The sequence below is a fragment of the Bison bison genome, unplaced genomic scaffold, assembly GCF_000754665.1.
Source record: "Bison bison bison isolate TAMUID 2011002044 unplaced genomic scaffold, Bison_UMD1.0 scf7180017853184, whole genome shotgun sequence".
NCBI lineage: Eukaryota > Metazoa > Chordata > Mammalia > Artiodactyla > Bovidae > Bison > Bison bison.
Genome location: NW_011483757.1, coordinates 450,594 through 465,252, shown reverse-complemented (window position 1 = coordinate 465,252; position 14,659 = coordinate 450,594).

The following is a 14,659-nucleotide window of genomic DNA, read 5'->3' as shown; positions in this document are numbered from 1 at the left end:
CCCTTGCTCAGTGACCAATGCAAATAAATAGAGGAAAACAATAGAATGGGAAAGACTAGAGATCTCTTCAAGAAAATTTGACATACCAAGGGAATATTTCATGCAAAGATGGGCAGAATAAAGGACAGAACTGGTATGGACCTAACAGAAGCAGAAGATATTAAGAAGAGGTGGCAACAATACACAGAAAAATATACAAAAAAGATCTTCATGACCCAGATAACCACGATGGTGTGATCACTGGATTAGAGCCAGACATCCTGGAATGTGAAGTCAAGTGGGCCTTAGGAAGCATCACTATGAACAAAGCTAGAGGAGGGGATGGAATTCCAGGTGAACTATTTCAAATCCCAAAAGATGATGCTGTGAAAGTGCTGCACTCAATATGCCAGCCAATTTGGAAAATCCAGCAGGGGCCACAGGACTGGAAAAGATCAGATTTCATTCCAATCCCAAAGAAGGGCAATGCCAAAGAATGTTCAAGCTCCCACACAATTGTACTCGTCTCACAGGCTAGCAAAGTAATGTTCAAAATTCTCCAAGCCAGCCTTCAACATACGTGAACTGTGAACTTCCAGATGTTCAAGCTGGGTTTAGAAAAGGCAGAGGAACTAGAGATCAAGTGGCCAGCATTCATTGGAAAATGAAAACAGCAAGAGAGTTCCAAAAAACATCTACTTCTTCCTTACTGACTACATCAAAGCCTTTGACTGTGTGGATCACAGCAAACTGTGGAAAATTCTTCAAGAGAGGGGGAATACCAGACCACCTGACCTGCCTCCTGAGAAATCAGTATGCAGGTCAAGAAGCAACAGTTAGAACTGGACGTGGAGCAACAGACAGGTTCCAAATCGGGATATCAAGGCTGTATATTGTCACCCTGCTTATTTAACTTTTATGCAGAGTACGTCATGCAAAATGCCAGGCTCAATGAAACACAAGCTGGAATCAAGATTGCCCAGAGAAATGTGAACCTCAGGTATGCAGATGACACCACCCTCATGGCAGAAAGCGAACTAGAACTAAAGAGCCTCTTGATGAAAGTGGAAGAGGAGAGTGAAAACGTTAACTTAAAACCGACAATCAGAAAACTAAGATCATAGGATCTGGTCCCATCCCTTCATGGCAGATACATGGGGAAAGAGTGCAATGAGAGAATTTATTTTGGGGGCTACAAAATCACTGCAGATGGTGATTGCAGCCATGAAATTAAAAGACGCTTTCTCCATGGAAGAAAAGTTATGACCAATGTAGACAGTACATTAAAAAGCAGAGACATACTTTGGCAATAAAGTTCCATCTAGTGAAAGCCATGATTTTTCCAGTCATCATGTATGGATGTGAGAGTTGGATTATAAAGAAGCATGGCATTGAAGAATTGATGCTTTTAAACTGTGGTGTTGGAGAAGACTCTTAAGAGTCCCTTGAACTGCAAGGAGATCCAACCAGTCCATTCTAAAGGAGATCAGTCCTGAATATTCATTGGAAGAACTGATGCTGAAACTGAAACTCCAATACTTTGGACACCTGATGCGAAGAGCTGACTCATTAGAAAAGACCCTGCTGCTGGGAAAGATTGGGGGCAGGAGGAGAAGGGGACGACAGAGGATGGGATGGTTGGATGGTATCACTGACTCTGAGTTTGAATAAGCTCCAGGAGTTGGTGATGGACAGGGAAGCCCGGCATGCTGCAGTCCATGGGTCGCAAAGAGTTGGACACGACTGAGCAACTGAACTGAACTGAAAACGTAACTACATTATCCAGAGAGTCAAAAAAAGACAAAGAGGACTGGGAAAAGGGATGGACTGGTAAAATCAATCACTGAATCAAGAGGGCTTTTGGTGACTGCTGAGGAAGAAGGACACCTAATTGAAATTGGAATGGCGACTCCACTCTGGCCGTGAGGGAGATTCCTGAGGGTGAAATTCTAGAAGATTATGCTAATACAGTTAATGTTATTTCTTCCTTTCTTACTTCAGTCAACAGCACATTTAAGAGCAGTCAGGAAGAGAGGAAAATAAAACTCTGTGAATCTAGACGATTTGCTTTAGTCTGTGGTGTTCAAAGCACTTTAGCACTGAAATCACCCTGGTTCTCAAAGTACCCACATCTGGGCATATCTTAATGCATATGTCATCTTCCTCTTTTTAGGAAAACAGAATCTGTGTCTCTAGGAGATGAAATTACTTCCCCAAGACCAAAAAACACAGTGAGTTACTAAAGCCAAACTCCTTTCATTAATATCAATCATTTCATTATACTGTTATAAACTAAGAATGATTAAAAATTAAATAACAAATATTTATAATATGACTCCTCTTCATGGATCACTGCCTTGTTGTAGCAAAGGGACTTTGTGTACCTCAATGAATCTATGAGCCATGGCGTTTTCAGTTCAGTTCAGTTCAGTGACTCAGTTGTGTCCAACTCTTTGCGACCCCATGAATCGCAGCACACCAGGCCTCTCTGTCCATCACCAGCACCCGGAGTTCACTCAAACTCACGTCCATCGAGTCGGTGATGCCATCCAGCCATCTCATCCTCTGTCATCCCCTTCTTCTCCTGCCCCCAATCCCTCCCAGCATCAGAGTCTTTCCAGTGAGTCAACTCTTCGCATGAGGTAGCCAAAGTATTAGAGTTTCAGCTTCAGCATCATTCCTTCCAAAGAACACCCAGGACTGATCTCCTTTAGAATGGACCGGTTGGATCTCTTTGCAATCCAAGGGACTCTCAAGAGTCTTCTCCAACACCATGGTTCAAAAGCATCAATTCTTCAGCACTCAGCTTTCTCCACAGTCCAACTCTCACATCCATACATGACCACAGTAAAAACCATAGCCTTGACTAGATGAGCCTTTGTTTGCAAAGTAATGTCTCTACTTTTGAATATGCTATCTAGGTTGGTCATAACTTTCCTTCCAAGGAGTAAGCGTCCTTTAATTTCATGGCTGCAATCACCATCTGCAGTGATTTTGGAGCCCCAAAAACTAAAGTCAGCCACTGCTTCCACTCTTTCCCCATCTATTTCCCATGAGGTGATGGGACCAGATGTCATGATCTTTGTTTTCTGAATGTTGAACTTTAAGTCAACTTTTTCACTCTCCTCTTTCACTTTCATCAAGAGGCTTTTGAGTTCCTCTTCACTTTCTGCCATAAGGGTGGTGTCATCTGCATATCTGAGGTTATTGATATTTCTCCCAGCAACCTTGATTCCAGCTTGTGCTTCTTTCAGCCAAGCGTTTCTCATGATGTACTCTGCATAGAAGTTAAATAAGCAGGGTGACAGTATACAACCTTGACATACTCCTTTTCCCATTTGGAACCAGTCTGTTGTTCCATGTCCAGTTCTAACTGTTGCTTCCTGACCTGCATATAAGTTTCTCAAGAGGCAGGTCAGGTAGTCTGGTATTCCCATCCAAAAAGGACAGATCATAATGGAGAATTCTAACAAAATGTGATCCACTGGAGCAGGGAATGGCAAATCACCCCAGTATACTTACCATGAGAACCTCATGAACTGTATTAAAGGACAAAAAGATATGACCCTGAAAGATGAGTTCCCCATGTTGGAAGCTGAACAATATGCTACTGGGAAAGAGCAGAGAAGAACTACAAATAGCTTCAGAAGAATGAAGCGGCTGTACCTAACGACACTCACTTGTGGATGTGTCGGTTGATGAAAGTAAAATCTGATGCTGCAAAGAACAGTACTGCATTGGAACCTTGAATGTTAGGTCAGTGAATCAAGGTAAATTGGACGTGGTCAAGCAGGATTTGAAACAATAAACATGAACATCTTAGGAATTGGTGAACCTAAATGGGAGGGAATGGGCGAATTTAATTCAGATGACCATTTTATCTACTACTATGGGCAAGGTCCCCATTGAAGAAATGGAGTAACCATCACAATCAACATAACAGTCTGAAATGCAGTACTTACTTGCAACCTCAAAAATGAAAGCGTGTTCTTGGTTCGTTTCCAAGGCAAGCCATTCAATATCACAGTAATTTAAGTCTATCCCCCTCCTATCGATGCTGAAGAAGCTGATGTTGATCATCTCTGTGAAGACCTAGAAGACCTCCCAGAACTAACACCAAAAAAAAAAGTTCTACTCATCATTGAGCATTGGAATACAAAAGTAGGAAGTCAAGAGATATCTGGCTTAACAGGTAAATTTGGCCTTGGAGAACAAAACAAAGCAAGGCAAAGACACACTGAATTCTGCCAAGTATGCACTGGTCATAGCAAATACCCTTTATCAACAACACAAAAGACGACTCACACATGAACCTCACCAAATAGTCAATACCAAAATCATATTGGTGGCATTCTTTGTAGCGGAGATGGAAAAGCTGTGTAGAGTCAGTAAAAACAAGATCAGGAGCTGACTGTGACTCAGATCATCAGGTTCTCATAGCAAAACCCAGGCTTAAACTAAAGAAAGTTACCAGGCCATCCAGCTAAGAGTTAAACCCAATCCACTGTGAATACGTACTGGAGGTAACAAACAGATTCAAGGGATTAGAATTGTTTAAACAGTGATTGAAGACCTTTGCATGGAGGTCTGTAATATGGTACAGGAGGCAGCAAACAAAACTATTCTGAAGAGCAAGGAAAGCAAGGAGGTAAAGTGGAGGATTTTAGTGATCTCTGGCTGGAAATATGAGCTAGTACAAGCCTTATCCTTATTTTAAACTAAAGAAAAAAACCTCAGACATGTTGAGAATTTGCCCAGGACTGGAAAGATATGAAACAGAGCACCAACACCCTGTGTGTTCTCATTTAATCAAATACTAATACTTTTGTGGTCTCCATGCCAACCTTTACTAATCTCTGTGAAACAGATACTGTCCGTTTCCAAAGTTGCCTCCATTCTAAATCTTCCCAGAAGCAGAGCAGGAAAGCCTCATCAAAGTCCCTCTGCTTGGGAGAGCGAGGACCTGCCATGTTAGGCAATGAATAAAGCAGCTAAGTGCCATTTCTATGCTTCCATTTCCTCCCCTGAAGGATTCTTAGCATGATTAATCCAAAAATGTGGCAAAATGCTAACAAAGAGCCGGGGATACTAAATGGTAGTTGTACTTTTTTAACTGAAGTAAGAAGCCTGCTCCCAACCTGTGACTTCAGGGAATCGGATTTCTTAGAGGACTGGACAACTGAGGCTCCAATCCTTTCTTCTTCGGAGAGTCAGGAGGATGACCTGCCCTCATGTTTGCCTGAACTTACAAGTAAAGAAGAAAAGCTGTCATGTTGATGTGTGTAAATCCCAGGTTTCTGTGTAACTTGTGTTGCTATTAAGGAGTTGACGATGATATATCAGGTTTGCTTCCTATACCTGGTACGGAACCCACTATCTGCAGAACAATGAGAAGGGCCAGTTTTAGTGCCAGCCACGTGGTCCTCACTTTCATTTGCTCGTGACCAAATGGATGAAATGGAGAGGTAAATGAGCCCACTTCCATGTTCAATAACTGAGTGTTATTATCACCAAACTTAGGAAAACATTCCTTACTGTTTTGAGTAAGGCAAATCTATTTTATATTAACACAGAAGAAGCATCAAAGATTTTGTACATGACATTATGAATGTCACATCATATTCACAAGAATAGGAAGTGGTCCCAGCTTCTCTGGCAGTATCCAGGCAGCCAAATTCTAAAGGCTATTGAAGTGCTGGTGAGGTGGAGGAAGAAGGTTGCCATGCAGAGATAAAAATTACAGAAAAATCATGAATTCGCATCCCAGGCTCTACTCTCACTGCAGTCACAAGGAGCTCTTCTCCTGCACTGTTTCCATCCTTACCTCTATATTTGTGGACTGTATCCTCTGTGCCTGGAGCTGTGCAGAGTTCTAGGGATAGAGGGAAGCCGTGCTCTCATGGCGTTTAGCGCCAACTGGATGAGACAGGATAAAGCAAGCAGTCGTATGGAAGAGAGGAAAGAGGCAGATTTCTGCTGAGGAAGGTAGGGTTGAGAAGCAAGAGGGAAAGGCTAATATTATCACAAGCAGCCAGAGCTCAGCCCTGACTGGGTGCCCCTTGGACTTCAGTTTCTCAGGGAGCCTAGTTCCCATGGCCTCTGCAAAAGGAGATGACCTTGCTGATTGAATCTCTGAAGCCCCAGACCTGTACACTGTGTACCTGGACAGGACCTAGATCTTCCTAGAAAGGAGCAACAACCATGCTCAGGATCACAATGACCACCAAGAAGGAAGTGAATTTTTGAAGCCAAGGTGGGGAACTCAGTAGCACTACCGACCTGCTCTGTGGGGTGCTGACTTACTCTTCCCATCTAGAAAGGGGAGCATGAGAGTTAGCTCAGATGATCAGGATGGTGCTTCTAGGGCTAACCTTTTGTCAAGCTGGCTCCTGAAAGATGCTCAATCCATGATTTCCAAGGACACTGTAGCCATTTTCCCCAGGAGGCAGCGAGAAAAACAGTCACTTTGGGTAGTTTTGAGGGGTGTGTACCCTCCTGAGCTCCACCTGCCCTTCCCCCTGTCCCTGTGGACTGCCTGATGCTGTCGACCATAAAAGATGTACAACTTGAGAGTTGCAAGTTAAGTTTTATTCGGGGCAAAATGAAAACTGCAGCCTGGGAGCATCTTAGATAGCTCTGAGAGACTGCTCCAAAGCGACAGTGAGGGAAGGTCAATATATAATGTTTTGGTGAAGAAGGAGTTCAATACCATGAAAAGCTCATTTTACAAAATGTATTTTTTGTTAGTCATGAGTGAGGATTTGATGTCACCATGAAGGGATTTATTGCTCTAGATATGAGGAGATGCAAGGACTGAGATCATGCAATCTGTTCCTAAAAACATCCAACTATCTACAAATCTGTCCCACCAGATTCCCTGGAGCACAGAGTGACTCAGTTCAGTTCCATCCAGTCACTGTTCTTTCCGACTCTTTGTGACCCCAGGGACTGCAGCACGCCAGGCCTCCCTGGCCATCACCAACTCTCAGAGCTTGCTCAAACTCATCTCCATCGAGTCGGTGATGCTATCCAACCATCTCATCCTCTGTCGTCCCCTTCTCCTCCTGCCCTCAATCTTTCCCAGCCACAGGGTCTTTTCAAATGAGTCAGCTCTTCGCATCAGGTGGCCAAAATATTGGAGTTTCAGCTTCAACATCAGTCCTTCCAGTGAACACCCAGGACTGATCTCCTTTAGAACGGACTGGTTGGATCTCCTTGTAGTCCAAGGGACTCTCAAGAGGCTTCTCCAACACTACAGTTCAAAGCATCAATGCTTCGGCGCTCAGCTTTCTTCACAGTCCAACTCTCACATCCATACGTGACCACTGGAAAAACCATAGCCTTGACTAGATGGACCTTTGTTGGCAAAGTAATATCTCTGCTTTTCCATATGCTGTCTAGGTTGGTCATGACTTCCTTCCAAGGAGTAAGCATCTTTTAATTTCATGGCTGCAATCACCATCTGCAGTGATTTTGGAGCCCAGCAAAATAAAGTCAGCCACTGTTTCCACTGTTTCCCCATCTATTTCCCATGAAGTGATGGGACCAGATGCCATGATCTTAGTTTTCTGATGTTGAGCTTTAAGCTAACTTTTTCACTCTCCTCTTTCACTTTCATCAAGAGGCTTTTTAGTTCTTCTCCACTTTCTGCCATAAGGGTGGTGTCATCTGCATATCTGAGGTTATTGGTATTTCCCCAGCAATCTTGATTCCAGCTTGTGCTTCTTCCAGCCCAGCGTGTCTCATGATGTTCTCCACATATAAGTTAAATAAGCAGGGTGGCAATATACAGCCTTGACATACCCCTTTTCCTATTTGAAACCAGTCTGTTGTTCCATGTCCAGTTCTAACTGTTGCTCCCTGACCTACATACAGATTTCTCAAGAGGCAGGTCAGGTGGCCTGGTATTCTCATCTCTTTCAGAATTTTCCTTAGTTTATTGTGATCCACACAAAGGCTTTGGCATAGTCAATAAAGCAGAAATAGATGTTTTTCTGGAACTCTCTTGCCTTTTTGATGATCCAGTGGATGTTGGCAATTTGATCTCTGGTTCCTCTGCCTTTTCTGAAACCAGCTTGAACATCGGGAATTTCATGGTTCACATATTGCTGAAGCCTGGCTTGGAGAATTTTAAGCATCACTTTACTAGCGTGTGAGATGAGTGCAAATAGACCAAGCATAAAAGATATATATTAATAATATTTTCCATATGTTGATCATGACCGGTCCTGGACATTGGTCCATGAGTTCATAATACTAATATCTGTAAATGCGTGTAACTGAAAATAAAAGAAAGTGAAGTCTCTCAGTCATGTCCAACTCTTTGCGAACCCATGGACTGTAGCTTAACAGGCTCCCCCGTCCATGGGATTTTTCAGGCAAGAATGCTGGAGTGGGCTGCCATTTCCTTCTCCAAGAGATCTTCCCAACCCAAGGATTGAACCCTGGTCTCCCGCATTGTAGGCAGACACTTTACCGTCTGAGCCACCAAAGCTTCCAGTATAAAAAAAGAAAGTGTAAAGCTACCATGAACTCATGGAGGAAGGCTTGGAAGAAACCCCCACTGTGTTCACTTTGTTTACGTCATGGGCACAGGAATAAAGGAATATTGAGGGAACACTAATACTGTGACTTATGTAACAACTACTAATTTGGTCTTCTAACCATTTCTGAATCTGAGCTCTTAAATCTATTGGATTTCCTAAGAGATAACTGCACCAAGAGATTTCTTCATGATATGAGGGAGGTGACTAGCAAACCCTCAATCTAAACTTAGAATGAAGGTTGGTTGCCTGAGTAACTGATACCTGATTTGGTGGTTGAATGTTTTTTATTTTTAAATTTATATATTTTTTAATTGAAGGATAATTGCTTGACAGAATTTTCTTGTTTTCTGTCAAACCTCCACAAGAATCAGCCATAGATATAGGTTTTAATTCTCACCTTCTGCTTTTCCCTGACCCCACCCCTCAAAACAGGCTAGGGTTTGAAGGGTGAATACATCACAAATGGCTAAAGATTTAATGAATCCTGATTTGTGATGAAGCTGCCACAGAAGTCTCAATAGAGCACTTTATTCATGTTGTTCTAATGAGGTGAGATCAATCCAGACAACAATATGGATACACACTTCATCATGGCTCACCTGGAAAATGCAGCAGCCTGCCCAGGGGCCTCTGTTTCTGCCCTTCGCCCCCTAGAGGCCACTCTCCACACTGCCGCCACAAGGATCCCGTGTCAAAGTGAAAAATACCCCATGGCTCCCATGACCATTCCCACAGTGACCCCCTAGCTTTTCCGAGAGTCAAATTCTGATTCTTAAAATTCTACAAGCCTCTTCATGACTTGTCCCCAGGGCCTCTCTGTCACATCTCCTCCACTCCCCTTCCCCTCAACCCTCTCAGCCTCAGCCACTCTGGTCCTGGCTGCTGCTCAAACACTCAGGCACATTTTTCGAAGGCTCTGCTCAAAACCTCCTTGTCACAGAGCATTTCCCTGACCCTTGCCAGCCACCTATATCCCTATCACTTTCTTTCTTCACAACACTCAAAAACCTGGCATAGGATTTTCCCCAACTTTACTATGTTTCCCTCCTTTCCTGTGTGTATATTATTTTACTATATATTGTTTAGAGCTGTTTCCCTACTCAAAAAAAAATATGCTCTCAGAATCAGAAAGATATATTTGAACAAATATCTCTCAGGTAAATGACTCTCCTATTTCATACTCATACCAAGTGAACCATCATTGAAGAGAGTGAATAGAGTAAAATTCCTGTTAGTTGCTATGATAGTGAGGCCTATCTATATAATTATGAATATAACAGTCATGTATATCATTATAGGAAATTAAAGTATACTCTGATAGGAGGGCAAGGGGAAGGGCATTGAGTCCATTAATATCATATGAGCCTAGGAAATACAATCTTGGCCCCAGGAGCAAACTCAACAAAGTACTTCGTTTCTTGCTTTGCCTGCAGTTACCTCTGAAGAGAAGACCCTCCTTTAGCTGTCACTCAACTCTCTGATTAATTTCATCACAGAGAAATGATCAGTATTTGACATATTTTTTTTTGAAAAGTCATAGAGAAATGTAGATAGGTCAGCAAGTCTTTTAGACTAAAATGTGTTGGTGGAAAATAGACACCAGTGATTTTAAAGGTGTAAATTCTTTGCACTTATGATTGATAATCCTTTAAAAAATCTCCAGAAACATGGTGCCCCGATCTCATGAAAAAGCTGTAGATGGGAAAGTCCCAGGACACACAGCATGTAGGTGGTAGGATGAGGACAAGACACAATCTGCCACAACTCATTTAATCAGGTCCCTGATTCTGCCAGGAATGCTGAAAATGCAGAACACTACCGAGGGGTTCTGAGAGCCTGTTCAACATAATATAACCCTCTGTCCTTGAACCTCACCCCAGATACAAATGGAGAAAAAGAGTAAGTCTGTCCCTGACACCAAACATGCAGGGTCTCTGCCAACAACAAACAGATCCCCCATTATCACTGGGCATCCAGCAGTCAATTTACTTCTGACACAAAATTTGCAGAAGTGACCCAGAAATCACAGGGTGAGTGTTCCATTCCTGAAGACAGCCCACGATTCAAGTGTTGTTCACAAGTCTGTGATCCCTTACACGTGTGACCAACCCAATGTAAATTCAGAGATTCCTTAACCCAACTCTCATGTTGAACTAGCTATCACAACCACTCACAGCACTGGGAATCTTTAATTATGGTCCCCTGTTATTTTAAAGGATAAAACTGCAAGACAGCAAAAAGGAGGAGAAGCATAAAGCAAAGAGGGAATAGGAAATGCCGAGCCTCCATGCCATCTCAAGACACTCCTCCCTTGCAAACATTCGATGTTATCAACCCTCTGTAGCTTTCTGAATACAGTGTTCATGGGTTTTAATTGTGAGTTTGAGGTAGTCAATTTGATTCTTTATGAAATCTCAGTATCCACTCTCTCTTCCCCAGAGGGACTAGGGACTGATAATTCTAACTCCCTAATCATCTGATGGCATATTCTGGAGTCCAGGTGTACGCAGATGCTATCTAAGGTTGATCCGTCACAGAATTCATTACTTATAGAAAGCCAGTGAATTCCAAGAGTTTCCAGAGTCCTGGGGCATGAACTAGGACAAGGATCAAATATGGATCTTTGTAGTACTCTAAAGTGGGGTTTAGAGACCAGGTAGAGACTAGGAATTGACAGTCTCAGAGATGAAGTTAATGGTTTTGTAGAATGAGTGGAATATTTTTATTGAGAGCAAACACATAATGATACTTTTCGAGAGTTAAGAAATGTGCATAGAATTCAGCTGCTCACGTCCCAGAAGAAATCCAGAGAAGGCTGGCAGCATCCACCATGCCCCTCTTCCCACCCCTTCCATGGACTCACCTCTTTTCCCTTCAATCTGAAAAGAGAGGTGAGCTAGGCTGTACCCTGGGCCTGTTGCTGGTTTTACCGCCTGGAATGTCAGCCACTTCTGTTTCCAGGAGGATGAGCCAGGCTGCAGAAAAGCAGAATCTGCTCATGTTTTTGGCCTTGCAAGAGGGGCATCTATAGAAAGATGGCTGCTGACAGACCAGTTTACACCCCAGCTGATAGGTAAGAGCAGGTGAGAAGGAGGGGAGTGAGGAAAAGGAGGATCTGGCGTCAGATGTAAATGTGTAATCTCCCCACCTTCCATTTCCTGCTTCTGCCTGTGTGTGTGTGTCTGCTCAGTCATTCAGTGTGGTCTGACTCTTTGAGACCCCATGGACTGTAGCATGCCCTGCTCCTTGGTCCGGGTTCTGTCTGCTCATGGAAAATGACCAGTGATTTCAGTCCTCAAACTTGACTGTGTCTGTGGTCTTGTGAAAACAGAATGTGATGCTACAGGTGGAAATTTGTCTGATATGGTCACACAGGAGCATCCCAGCACCTAGAGCCATGCATGGCACGTTATGGATGGTCTCCAAGATGTCTCCAAGATGACAGCAGACCAAAGGACTGCTAGGTGATCAGCCGTGTGTTAGCCCAGGTCCTCCTTTACAGCCTCATTCACGGATCTTCATATCTATGTGTCAATGCTCCCCCTCTCACATTAACCCCACTTACTTCAGAAGACAGGTATGACACTGGTAACTTTCCTGAAACCATTGTGGCAGGACTTCTACTGGAACACACAAGGTCTTTAACTGGCACTGGCCCAGGCAGGTTTTGAGCTGGGGTAAGAGCATCTCCATCTGGGGCACAAACCCTAATGATCTGGGTAGAAATAAAGCAAAGGGAGTGGGCAGAAAGGAAGCAGAGACATAAACTCATCTCCAGACCATGACCACCCACTGTTCCTCCCTGGTTTCACCAGTAGGAGAGCTACCTGCCAGAGTGGACCTCGGGGGCTAGAGTGGATCTCAGGGACCTTGGAAGATTACCTACTGCCCATTTAACCCCACCACAACTCTTCCCCTACAAAGTCAAAGTCCTTTGAAATAATAATGATGAGTAATTATAATAATTCACACTTAACTACATTGTCCAGAGAGTCAAATAAAGATGAGGATGGGTGGGAAAGGGGCTGAACTGGGGTAGGATCAATCACTGAAGCAAGAGGGCTTTCAGTAACCTCTGAGGAAGAAGGAGACCGGATTGGAATTGGGACGATGACTCCACTCTAGCACTGAGGCCATTTCCTGAGGGTGAAATTCTAGAAGATGACACCACTACAGTCAGTGTTACTTCCCCCTGTCTTTAATACAGTAGACAGCACATTTAAAGAGCAGTCCGGAGCAGAGGAAAATAAAAAGCTGTGTTTCTAGACAATTTGTTTTAATCTGTGCTGGTGAAAGCACATTAGCACAGTGTTCACCACGGTTCTCAAAGTACCCAAATCTGGGCATTTTTAATGTAGATATCACCTTCCTCTTTTTATTAAAAAAGAATCTGTATCTCAGGGAGATAAAATGACTTGCCCAAGATCACAAAACACAGTGAGTTACTGAAGCCAAACTCTTTTCATTAATATCAAGTCACTTTCATTATACTGTTATAAACTGATAAATATTAAAAATTAAATAACATATATTATAGTATTACTCCTCTTCATGGATCACTGCCTTGTGGCAAAAGGGGCCTGTGTAACTTGATGAATCTATGAGCCATACCGTGTAGGACCACATAAGACGGACGGGTCATATTGGCGAGTTCTGACAAAACGTGATCCACTGGAGCAGGGAATGGTGTACTACCGCACTACAGTTGCCATGACAACCTCATGAACTGTACTAAAGGACAAAAAGATATGACCCCAAAAGGTGAACCCACCAAGTCGGAAGCTGTCCAATATGCTACTGGGGAAGAGCAGAGAACTACTAATAGCCCCAGAAAGAATGAGAGGAAACAATGCTCAGTTGTGGATGTGTCTGGTGATGAAAGTAAAATCTGATGCTGCAAAGAACAGTACTGCATAAGAACCTGGAATGTTAGGTTCGTGAATCAAGTTAAATTGCACGTGGTCAAGTAGGAGATGGTAAGAATAAACATTGATGTCTTAGCAACCTGTGCCCCCCTGCCCCCGTTTGACTGAACTTACAAGTAGGGAGAAAAGCTGTCACATTGATGTGTGTATCTTTCAGGGTTCTCTGTAGCTTGTGTTGCTATTAAGGAGTCAATGATGATATAATGGGCTTGCATCCTATACCCAGTAGGTCACAGTCTCTGCAAAGAGGAACGGGAGGTGCCCACTGTCTCCAAAACAGTTAGAAGGACCACCATTTCCATCGACCCTATTTGTTAATGTTTGTAATTATAAACAACAAACTCCACTCCAGTCAGTTTAACTTTGAATATATATTTATTGAAATATGAACCATAGTGTTTGAAGCTACAGAAATGAAAATTGCAACATCATTGTGTGGAAAGGGGGCTTTTTTAAAACCAAACTCTTCTTTCATTGCTGATGTTGAGAATTGGATGCTGGAAATTCAACCTTGGACACCCACAAGGAGAATAGTGATGGAGGGAATGGGGATGAAGGTGAAGATGCCTTGAGGATGGGGGTGAAAACAAAAGTCCTGTGTTACACCGCAGGCTCTGTAGTTACTTTGGTCATGAGGAATGTGTTCCTACATTCCTTCCTTCCTTCCTCAAATAGTTATGAACTGTCTCATTGGTGCCAGGTCCTGTGTGAAGAGCTAAGGGTAAAGGGAAGACATGCTCTTATGGTGCTGAGAACCAGCTGGATGAGACAGAATTAGACATGTTGACCAACAGAGAAAAGGAAATGGGCAGACTCTGCACAGGACGGTTGAGGAGAGAAGGACTGAGGAGACTGAAGAGGTTCAGACACAGCCACAGCCCAGTCCTGCAGGGGTCCTCCTCAGACTTCAGAGTTTCTGAATCCACTCTTTGCATGTCCTCTGCAAAAAGAAAGGAACTTGTTGAGTGCCATCAGTGTAGCCCCAGACCTAGACAATGGTCAACTTAATAGAGCCCACATTTTCAAAAAAAAATATGGAACCACATTCCCAAATAACAAACAAGAAGAAAGTGAATTTTCCAAGCCTATGTAGGATACACAGAAGCACTGCAGACCTGCCCTGCAGAGTAGCTGAATCAGTGTTCCCAACTGAGAAAGAGGAGCATGTGAGCAGGCTGAGATGATCACAAAGAGACCACCAGGGTGGAC